The 11,969-nt window shown below is 29.9% G+C and overlaps 1 protein-coding gene across 5 annotated transcripts in view; it reads right to left on the bottom strand.

Moving 5' to 3' along the window:
- The window catches only part of LOC111634279 (putative fatty acid elongation protein 3), a 43,423-nt gene that overhangs the window by 14,039 nt on the left and 17,415 nt on the right, over positions 1-11,969 (bottom strand). For 4 of the 5 annotated variants that reach the window (XM_023379018.1, XM_023379016.1, XM_023379015.1 and 1 more), the window contains one exon: positions 4,731-4,980. The gene's annotated coding sequence lies outside the window, so the exon portion shown is untranslated. Of the gene's footprint in view, positions 1-3,288; positions 3,373-4,730; positions 4,981-11,969 lie in introns of those variants that run through there. The other variant, XM_023379020.1, reaches the window with a different exon arrangement.

Here is an 11,969-nt window from a genome sequence, read left to right as displayed (position 1 = left end):
ACGCGATTCGCTAGCGAAAGCGAAAAACAGAGCGAATAACACGTCAGACATGACGTCGTTTCCGGCGAATTTTACCATTTCGCGAATCGCTTCGAAGTTCGGAACTGTCGAGCTTTTTCGCCAGCGAAAAAATTTCGCACCAATCGTATTCCCGCTAGTTGTCACGTGGTTCTTGTTGTTTTCAAGATGGCTACAGAAACTTTCTCACGCAATAGATTACATGTTGTAATAACGGATTTTAATATTTCTCTCACCCAGCATCGTTTTCTTTTTGACTTATTTTTCTTTCTCAATAAATAAACAAATGTGGTTAACGACGGAATATCGGAAGTGGCCATTTTGTTTTTCGATATGACGTTTTCACTTGCTTGCAAATGATTGGCTATTTAAAATTCGCAATCGCTTTTCGTTTTTGGTTGTAGGGTCAATTTCGCTATGCGAATAAAAATCGCTTTTCGCTTTTCACATTCGCTTTCGCTATTCGCTCAGTGTGAACTAAGCTTTACGGTAAAGAACTCTGCTTCTATTTATACTATTTTAGATGCGGTTTTTTGCGTTTTTGATTGCATTTTAATAGGGTACGTTAACAGAATGTACACTAAGAAGGGATTTTTCGATATTCCCCCGCTGGGGAGAGAGACAGCATTAAGGCTTACCGTGAAGAACTTGGCTTCTATTATATTATTTTAGATGTGGGTTTTTGCGTTTTTGATTGCGTTTTAATAGGGTACGTCAAGAGAATGTACACTAAGAAGAAATTTTTTGAAAAATTTCCCCCCACGGGGGAAGTGTTATACATTTATAATAGATACATTTTGAGCCACAACAACGCGTAAAGGGCTGCTAGTTACAGTATAAGATATAAGTCATAGATCTCTTTTCGTTCAGAAAGCGCTAATAGGCAGAGCCGGCCCTACCATAGGGCGAGCGGAGCAGCCGCCCCAGGCGCTAAGTTTTAGGTGGCGCCTCAGTGTTAAATAAAAGTAAAGGGTATAAATTAGGGGCCACCAAGGGGGTCGCCATAATAGGATCTCGCTCCATCCTAAAACTTGCCTCGGGCTGGCACTGTTAATAGGCAATGTATTCCGGTCCGACGCTGCTTCACTTGGGTGATCGGACGAGAACTGCTACTTACAGCGTGATACAGTCGTTGCCATGGAATTGTTTAATATGCGATCGGATTTAGGTTATGGTGTTATGGTGATTAGGTTAGCACTTTTTCAGTTAACGGCATTTGATATTTTCTATTAAATTAAATCATAAGCACGTGCATATCATTAATTCAGAATGCACTAAATGGTAACAATACGTGTTTTTCATATCATACAACTTTCTATTTGACAATGTTGCCCATTTTGAGGGACTGAGATTACAAAAGCCTTTTCCGATAGAAGGGCGGGAGAAAGCGGAAATTCGTTATCATTTAGCGCACGCCCGATAGAATATGCTTTGGCAAAACGTCTGAATGATTGTTCTATTAGTTCTTAAAATAATTGGCCGGGAGATCACCCTGTTTACAGTCATCCCTTGCTTAACGCGGGATTTCATTAATGCGCAAAATTAATTGCGGCAATATTTTTATATATGCAGCAGAAGATTTAATTTACGCAGTTTTACCAACTATCTTTAATTAACATACATACCTTATTTTGATAAACGCGATTTTGACACACGGGGTAAGATCGAAGAATTAATTAACCGCGTTAATCAAGGGATACCATAATTAACGTGGTTATTCAAATAAATAGCGCGCTGTCTATAACTTTTTCATCTTGCGGCTGCACTGTTTATAAGACGCAATTATTATGTTTATTATTTGGGAATTAAGTGTGACTATTATTGGACTGCAATTTGAAAAAATTGTAGAACTATAAATTCCCACTGTCGTTCGTCCGTCTGTCTTACCTAGATCTCGAGAACGGAGTTAGATAAATAAAGACCGAGAGGAAATATGGAAAGATTATATATAGTTAATCAGGGGCCCGATTGATTATATATAAACTTCCGGTTTCGACCAGAATTAAAAAATTTTCCATACTTGGAATTACATTGATGATCGGCATGCCTCAACTGCTAACAGGAAAAGTATGATGTACAGGAGCAAGACACTACTACTTAGAGGTGAAGAGCATATATTTAAAATTAAATAAATTAAAAATTGCAGCCCGGCATTGTAACTATGCCACAATAAATAGTTGCTCGTTCGAGTATAATAATTAATGAAATAAACCCGACAAGTTTTTGTTACTCTATTATTATTATTATTCGAACAACAACGGAACACTGAACATACAAAACTAACCTCCCCCCAAAAAAATAAGGCTTTTGCCTTTGTCTTCTAACTTTTAGAATTTGTAAGTAAGGTTAGGGGACCAGGACTTTGATCCTGGTCCCCTAAACTCCTGTTCGAGTGCCAGGAAAGTCGTGCAAAAGTCCTTTTAGCTTTATTTTTCATCGGTGTTATCAGACAAATATTAAGATACGAATATTTTACATAAAATTTATGCTCATCACATCTATTAAAAATAAGAAAATAGCTTATTAAATAGCACTAAAAATTTACAAAATTTTTTAAGAAGTTAAATGTAATTTAAAATGTAATTAAAGTAAAATGTAATTTAAAAAGTTGTTATAGGCTATAACGCATAGAGAAATTTCCAAAAATAATATATTATTATAATTAAAAACATAATGTAACACATAAAAGACAAATAAAGCAAAAATTCGGATAACAAAACACGAGATTTGAGGCACAATCCCATGTGCTCATAATTTACTTTAATACATTATTGAGAATCACAATATATATAAACGAAGAAACATTAATTCATTCCAAAACGAATATGATTATTTTAAAAATTTTCGTTTTGTTTAGAATACTAATCATATATGAGTCTAATGATATATAATGAGGTAAAATATCCTTGAAATATTATATATACAGTACAGTATATAGTATAGGTCAACGCTTCTTTACTGGATTAAAGTTTCCTAGATACTTAACACAGATTTATTCCTACTGTTTATGTTTCACTGGTTAATAGTTTTTCTTGTTTTGCAAACAAATCACTTTATATTTAAAAAGTTTTAATTAAATAACTATTATTTCAATCAATAATAAAAAAAATATAAACGTCTTTTCAAATTTTTATCATATAATTAAAAAGTTTTAACATTCTAGAAATTTAATAAATTATATACAATATAACTATAGTGATTTTATTAATACTCTGATAATTTCTATATAATAATTACAGTAATGTAATAAATAATAACTGCATAACTTACGTTTCTTTATATCTCTTGTTATGCTTTTGAAGCTTTATTCTCAAATAAGAAATAATTTCAGTCTCGTGAATTTTTATAATTTATGATATAGTTAACAGGAATTTTAAAAATTACCACATATTTTAGGCATTTTTATGCAACGAAAACGAAATTTCTTAATAATTTCCTGTTAAAATACGTAACGAAACAAATTAAAACCACTGGAACTTTTTCTCGCTATAAACTAGTTTTTTCAAGGTTCATTTCCTTGTTTTAGTGTTCGATCTTTTGCCTCGACAATTGACTTAATTGCTTAATTAAAAAATTAAAATCACAGAATATTTGATTTTTTATTAAAATAACTAACACTTATTTGTAATTATTAATTTAAATACAATTTCTAAAGTCATATAAAGGGCTCTATGAAGTCATATAATTATGGTTTTACAGAATTACTATATGAAAGATTATATGTCTACGTTAATTAAGAAACAAAATTAAATATTAAAATTCTAAATAGTAATTTTTTTCTTTTTATTTATAAATTCCTCATTTTTATTTCTTTCTTAACATTATTTTTTATTTTAATAATATGTTAATAATAGGAGTATCATTGATTCGCACAATAAATATGCCACATATTGTAATTAATTAAAGAGGTTCAAATCATTTCATATTTGTCTAAAAGAGAGAGGAAAATTTTAAGTAAATTATTTAATAAGTAAAAGTGATACTACAAAAGCTGGCCTTCATTCACACAATTACACACACCAGAAAAATCATTTAACTATTATTCAATGTGATTGATCATAGTTAATTGTTTATTATTAAATATATTTTTACTATAAGAAGTATATTAAACATTAATTAAATAGATTTACAATTAATAAATAATTTAATGACGCTATAATTAAAGGTCTTGAGGGCAAGAACACGTCAATTCAATTTCTATGAATTATTATAAACATAGGTCAGATATAATTTCCATACTCATGACCCATAACTTCTGATAACCTCTAATATCATTAGTCACTTGTCGTCTGTCCTAAAATACAGAGAAAATTTGGAACTTTGAGGTAATTCCCAGAGAAATTTGAAAAAAAAAAAAAAATGAGTTAACATGTTCTTGCCCAAGATCTTTAATTTGACTACATTATAAATAGACTATATTACTTATAATTGTAACAAAAAGAAACTCTAAACAAAATTCTTAATTGAGATTAAATAAAATATAATAAAAATTAACGGAATAAAAGTTATACCGAAATTCAAAGTAAACAATTAATTTTAATTTAAACATTTCAAGTTTCAAATTTTATAATTTAAAATTTAAAATCTGAAAATTATTTTGGTATATAAGTGTTCAGAGTTAAGCTTAAACAATTACTAGCAAAATCACTGCTATTTTAGATATAGGTAAATAAAATTTGTATTAAATTAAGTCATCATTTGAAATACAGTACCTGCGAAACTTGGTCCACTAGTGGCTGAGTTGTTTAATTCACTGAACACAAGTAATTTCGGGTTTACAGTTTACGTAGTGAACACAGATTATTCGTGGGTTAGCTCTCATTAGCGGTGGACGTGTGGAGTTTTCTGAGTTCTCTTCACGTTTATAACATCGTACGAGAGGAAGTTTTGCACAGAACATACTCTCTTGTCAGATCGCCTATGCATTGTGTTGCTGTATTCCGTCAAACCTAACCTTGAAAACTTGAATAAAAATTAAATTAGTCGTTGAAAGATTATAAAATAATAAATTTTTATTGAGTGAAATAGTTAATAAGAATATAGGGGAAATACGTACAAAATGACATATAGGTACAAAATGACATAGGCAACATAATTCGGTCTCAAGCTAGCAACTGACCATGACACCACGTTATCCGAGCGGCTCTTACTAACCTGTCAAAATGTGAACGCACTCCTCTCATTCGCCCGGGTATCATGGCCGACAACAAAAAATGATACGTTATAAGTTTTTTTCCTTGCAACAAGTTTTTTGTATAGATGGTAATTTTTTCACTATTTTATCTATTTGTGTAACATTTATTTCAACCCTCAAGAATTTGTTGTTGCACTTAAATAACTTTTTCCATTAAAAATAACATCTTTGTATTTATTTTATAATTTTGTTTTTTTTATAACGTTATATGGACAAAACGACATACATAGACAACGGACATAATGACATAGGCCTACCTGTCATTTAGTCCATAAGAGCTTAGTCAAGGAACTTACCTTAATCGTTTAACGTTTTATTAATTATCAAAAATGTCTTCCAAACAAAGTCTTTCATTATTGTTTAAAAGAAATTTTAGTATAAAACTTTATTTCCTTTCTTACATATTATTTACAAACTTATTATCTTTCACATAACAAAAAACTTACAACTAATCACGTGACTCGACAAACCTCTTTAGTTTTAACTTCTACTCCTAATATGAAGGCAATTAAATAAAAAAAATGTGTCCAAAGCTCCGCCAGAGAAAAGGAAACGAAATATTACTAAAAAGTTACTTGAAGAAGAAAATTTTCCTGATAACGCTCATGATGATGAAGAAGACTGTCCACGCATGTATTGCGATGATTTTTTTTCCCGATCTAAGCCTGGAGAAGACTGGTTACGGTGCTTAAATTGTTTCTGTTGGGCTCATGCTTCTTGTGCTGACGTTTCTAAAAGAACCAAGAGTTTCATTTGTGAATTTTGTCAGTAATTTTATAGTCTTTACGTGTATTTCATTTTGTCATTGCGTTAGTTTAATTGAGATTATCCATTGCGTTAGTTTAATTTTGTCATTGCGTTAGTTTAATTGAGACAAAATCCATTTTGTCCATATACTATGGACAAAATGGATTTTGGATAATCTTAATTAAACTAACAATATTTTTTTTTCTATTATTTTAATATTGTAAATGTTTAGTATATTTCATAGCTAAAGAACCAAAGATAATTGGTGTAGAATATGACAGTGATTTAATTTACCAATAAAGAGTTATAAACCTAAAATAAAACCGTATGTCATTTTGTCCGTATTTCCCCTAGTTCAAAAAATGTAAATAGTTAATAAGAAATATTAAATATAAAATCATACTGCCTGCTGTGAGCTTAGAGCAGTGTTTCTCAACCTGTAACGAATCGTCGCCCCCTTCAACGTAGTATCGTCCCCTTCAATAAAATTGTTACGTAGTACCGCCCCCTTTACTTCAAAATTCCGATGCCGAGAGCCAAGGCTAACGCCAAATTCGTACTGCATTAGATAGAGTAGTGACTAGTATAATGTCATTTGTTTAATTATTGTACGATATAACGAATAAATTATCTAATTATTCTTAATATAATGTTTTACTATATCGCCCAGAAAATTGTTTTTCGCTCCCCAAAATATAAATTGTTACTAATCGCCCCCTCAACATGGAAAAACGCCCACGTGGGAGCGATATCGCAATCGTTGAGAAACACTGGCTTAGAGTTATGAAGGAGTACTTATCAGGAGTTGCAATTTGGCACAGAGTATTAGGTGCCCAAATCATGCGCGCATAAAGAAACCAGACTTGTAGGTGCTCGGGGGACCGAGAACCGAGTCAAAATAAAATACAAAATGAAGACTCTCTCTACAAACAGGCACACCGAAATCAGGTGGTGAAAGTACCGCTCACAGTCGTTCCAGGAAGTGGACTCTGACCCTAGGACTGAACACGTAGTATTTTCTTTGTTAAATAAAATTTGTAATTTAGTTTTGTAAATTTAGGAGTACTTCAAATATGACATTAAAACAGGGTTTTATGTCGTTACAAGTAGGTTTTTTAACATTATCTAGTATAGTAAAATCGTGGAACTGATAAAAATTTGACGTTATATTAGGGTTGTTGTTATATCCGATGACGTTATAATCGGGTTAAACTGTATATTGTTTGCGCAAAATAAAAAAATAATTTCGGACGATACAATAACCACGATTATTTTTTCAAAAACAGGAAATTTCCGTTAGGCATCGACAAAACTTTAACCCGGGCCGACACACAACGGAGAGAAATTTCGAAATTGGATAGATTAATTTCATCGAAAATGCATCGTGGTCGTGGCCGGCGAAGTTTGAACGATCGCGCCCAAAAGCAGCGATACCAAAGAAGATTGGAGAATGAGAACGAGACCCGCCTTGAGCGTCAAAGTGATTCCGCTTAGTAGCGAGTCTCCGAGACATATTCTTGCCCCAATTACGGCCTTGCCGTTTTACTTGTTTTATATATAATATTTAATATATTATGTATAAGGATATTATATATATTTAATATCGAATATAGCTGTGAAATGTTTTTGTGCATGGGTATGTAAACACACACATATATACAGTATAGCCTAATATAAAAGATATATATATATATATACATACACTTAAAAATTCTAATTATAACAACGTAGGCCTATATATTTGAAAATTTGTCATTTATTTAATTATTAAAAGTTATATGTTTTTTGGCATAGTGAAGTAATGATGAAAGACAGATAAATTATATCAAGTGTTATTTTCTGAAGTACATCAGATCAAGTAATATACTTCAGAAAATATTGAATAATGGAAAAACTTATTTCTAAAAAAGTGGTCTTTTTAAATAGAAGATTTTCCATTATGTAATAATATATTTCAAATAACAAATATGTTATTTAAATCAATTTTTAGTTATTATTATTTGTCTTTATTTCAAATAACAATATTTTGAATAGTTAGCATTTCCAAATGGCTTTCATAATCCTTATTTCAAAGAAAATTTATAAATATGATTTTAAATATATATTTTCCAGAAAAACGGGAAAGTTTCTGTTTTGCATCAATAGTAAATTTACCATTTTACTAAATTTTTTTTTCTTTTTGAGTCAACTCAAGATTTTAGATCAGCGACTGGTTTTTTATGGCCACGAGTCAATTTTTTTGACTTGTATTTGATAATATATTCACCTAAAACTCCATAAAAAATAAAATATCACTTTTCCTTAAAACAAATTACTAGAGTTTCATCATCACTGATTTACAATGAAAGAGTGACGTCAAATTGACGTAAAAGTGTATACTTTCTTGTTCGATTCTGGTACTTCTATTCATGCTTTATTTCTTTACTCATAACTTAGCTTGAAATTAGAATTTAAAAAATTATTACGTGTATAAAAACTCAATAACTGTACGTATAAATTATATATTATCATTTATAAGCTTACATTTAATTTATAAATAAATCATTGGTAATAATTATTGCCTAATGAGGTTTGGTCATTTATTTTTAGGACCAAAAGTTGACTAATACTGAGTTTTAAAATTTTATACATTGTATTGATTCATGTTTTTCCAGGAGAAATACTTGACTTAAATGTAAATATGTAACTAGAATTACTCGTTATATATTTATTAAACTAAATTAAAAATAGAAATTATAATTCAAGGTAGCATGTAAGATGGGTAAATAAAAAACAGATGTTGTTTGGATATAATTTTGTATGCTTTTTCGTTAAAAAAAATGTAAAAAAACATGACCGCTGTTTAGAGGTGGTCGTTGTTAACGAGTTCGACTATATATTATTTTCTTTTTATAATTGCTAAAACTGTTGATTATGTTAGTAATCAACAGTTTTAGCAATTATAAAAAGAAAATAATTTAAATACATAAGAAAATATTTCAAAATTATAATTCTAAAATAATAGTAAATAATTTGTACATTTATAGACATATTGCCAATTTGGAAATGCGAAAGTGGTAGAACTGGTTCCATATTTTGAATTATACTTCTGAATTTTAATGAATTCACTATAAACTATAATTAAGAAGTATGAAAATGTAAACTATAGGATTGCAATTTTCAACTGTAGTCATCTAGAATTAATATTTCAAAGTAGATCAGTAAATAAAATGCCAGACAGACACCGCACATGTCAATAATTTCCACATATTTGAATTTTTTTCAATATATATACCTTAAGTTAATTTTAGACATGTTTATTTTAAATTATATGAATGTTTACCTCGGATCAACTAAATTGTTTTCGAAAAAATGTTAAAAAAGGAATATGCCAAATACATTTCTAAATAAAAAATAATATATTAAGTTCCTATAAAAAAAAAATAAGTCAGTAACGTATTGCTCAACTTTCCCGGCAACATTTAAAATTTTGGTGGTGCAATCTGTTATCATATTTTATTTTAAAAACTTTTTATATCATTAACTATTATAAATTGGCAAAAAGCTTAATTTTGAGGGTAGGAATGGGTTTTATAAAAAGTTGTAAATGCTAATAACGAGTAAAAATCGTCATTAAATCTGATCCTACTCGAGATATGACACGACTCCCTTTATCTCCCTATTCCCTCGACCTTAGGCGGGATGGCCGAGCGGTCAACGTGGCATCCTTGATCGCTCTGGGAAACCCGGGATCGGATCCGGAGGGGTCGAAAGATCCCCAGGAATTTTTCGGGGTTGATCCGACCGGATATGTCGGCCCCCGTCCCTCACCACACGACCACCCCATTGTTGGCCTGGCCGAACCCATAATTGGCTTGCTAAAAGAGGCCCTCTTAGTGCCTACAAAGAAAAAAAGGAGTTAAAAGAAACACATCTATATATAAAGAAATTATCCCCGAATTATTTTTGCATTTCTCGACGTTTCAGGGTATCCTAAGTCCAAAAATGTAAAAATCTTAAGCGTGTCAATTTTTGGCCGATCGCCATACTTTCCCTCTGTTATATATACAGCCGCGAAAGTAATAAGATAAATTTCACGTGTTGTATTAAAAACGGGCTTTTCATTAAACAGGTAATTCCATCATTCATCGAACACCTTGACTTGTGTTACGTCACAAAACGTAGGACATAATTTTTATTATTTATCTCACCGGGAAATCTTCATTTGTTGGTTACTAAATTTAAATAATTAAAATGTAAATAAAAATATGTTTTTAACATCGATGCACCCACTCAATGTTTTCAATTGCCTTTAATACTTATATTTAACAACAATAAAAATAATTTAGTTCCTTCATAAAGCTTAAAAACTTGTAATTTGATTGCCAAGGGGAATATACGTTTGAAAACAAGTGTATAATTATACTTATAAAAAAAGACTAGAATGAATTTAAAACAAATATTAATTAACATAGAATAGAATAGTGAAAGAAATATTCATAATTTCTTATTACATTCCTAACATTACCTTGAAATTATTTAATAAAATTAATACAGTAGTTCCTCGGTTTAACGGACCTCGATTTAATGGACTTCCGATTTAATCGACAAAAAATATCTACCCTAAACGCGGAGAATCACGCTAAAAGAAGGGTCAATAAATTATTCAATGTATTGTAGAATATAATAACATTTTTATGCATTATGTATTGTACATTGTAAATTCGTTATTAATATATGCTTTTAAAACACATTCGATTTAACGCATTTTCGGTAGTAGTGAATTTTCTCCATTAGTTCGTTATATCGAGTACCTACTGTTTATTTAATTATTATATTGCAGCTTTCAAAATTTATAAAAATATATATAAACTGTAAAATCTTTATTCAAATAAAGGGAAAGCTAAAAATTGTAATTTATAAAGTATTCAAAAATTTTTTATAGTAGTTCATATTTTAATTGACTTTACCAAACAATTTTTGTAAACTTTCTTTTGACAGAATAAATATAACGTACCACGTTTTATCTTATAATGGCTTAATAACCTACAATAACTAAAATCAGGTATTTTATAAACTTGAATTCTAATGACCTAATATGTATTTTTAGAAAATTTTAGTGTTAACGACTTTGTTGCTTATAGAAATATCATTGTCAACCCCATAGAAAATAACAAGATGTAACAGAATAAAGTGTAAATAATTTCCATTATATCGAAGAGGACAAGAGCCTCAAAATAAAAGCTGACCCCGCTTTTGCCCCTCAGGACTACACAAAGTATGAAAGGGTAACTAACTGTAAAGATACTTTTATTCTAATTTAGTATTTCCTCTGGACTTGTATATTTTAATTCATTAAAAATTCAAATTATAAACTAAAAGCTGATTTATTCAAAATTTGTAACTAGCAATTAACTTAGTTTATTTGTAAGAATTGCGTTAATTATTTTAGCTACAATTTTTAATGGAATTTGATCTAAGATAATTCTATTTTAATTTAATAATGTTCATGTTACACCGAAAAAACTAGTTTTATTTATAATTTAGAAAGTTTTTAAATAAATTAATACCAGAGCTGTCCTAAGCTCTGATATATAAGCCCGAAAGTCTTCATTAAATAATTAATACATTCTTTTAAGGATAGAGCGAGGCTTTTCGCGGCTCTCTACGCTACAGCTTATTTAGTTTATTTCTGCATTTATTTCACCCTTTCTATTATTTTAATATGAGAAATTTTACAATAACTAAACTGAAAATAATTTAGAAGGCTGTATAGCTCCTATATACTTCAGAATTATTTACTATTTAAGATAATTCCAAATATTCAGTGCAAGTAATCACGCTATAAGAAATATTAAAGATTAGTTATCGGTAGTATTCACGTATCCTTTACAAATGTAGAATTTCATTTATCTAGAATTTACATAAAGCACTGTTTAGCCCGATCTCATATTAAAATATTGTCATTTGAAAATTTACTATAGGAAAGTTGTTTACGCCTGGTTTATACGAGCGATAGATTGACAGGAAA

This window comes from Centruroides sculpturatus, unplaced genomic scaffold (genome assembly GCF_000671375.1).
Source record: "Centruroides sculpturatus isolate CEXI.00-Female unplaced genomic scaffold, Cexi_2.0 scaffold828, whole genome shotgun sequence".
Classification (NCBI taxonomy): Eukaryota; Metazoa; Arthropoda; class Arachnida; order Scorpiones; family Buthidae; genus Centruroides; species Centruroides sculpturatus.
This window is presented reverse-complemented; position numbering and strand designations above follow the sequence as displayed.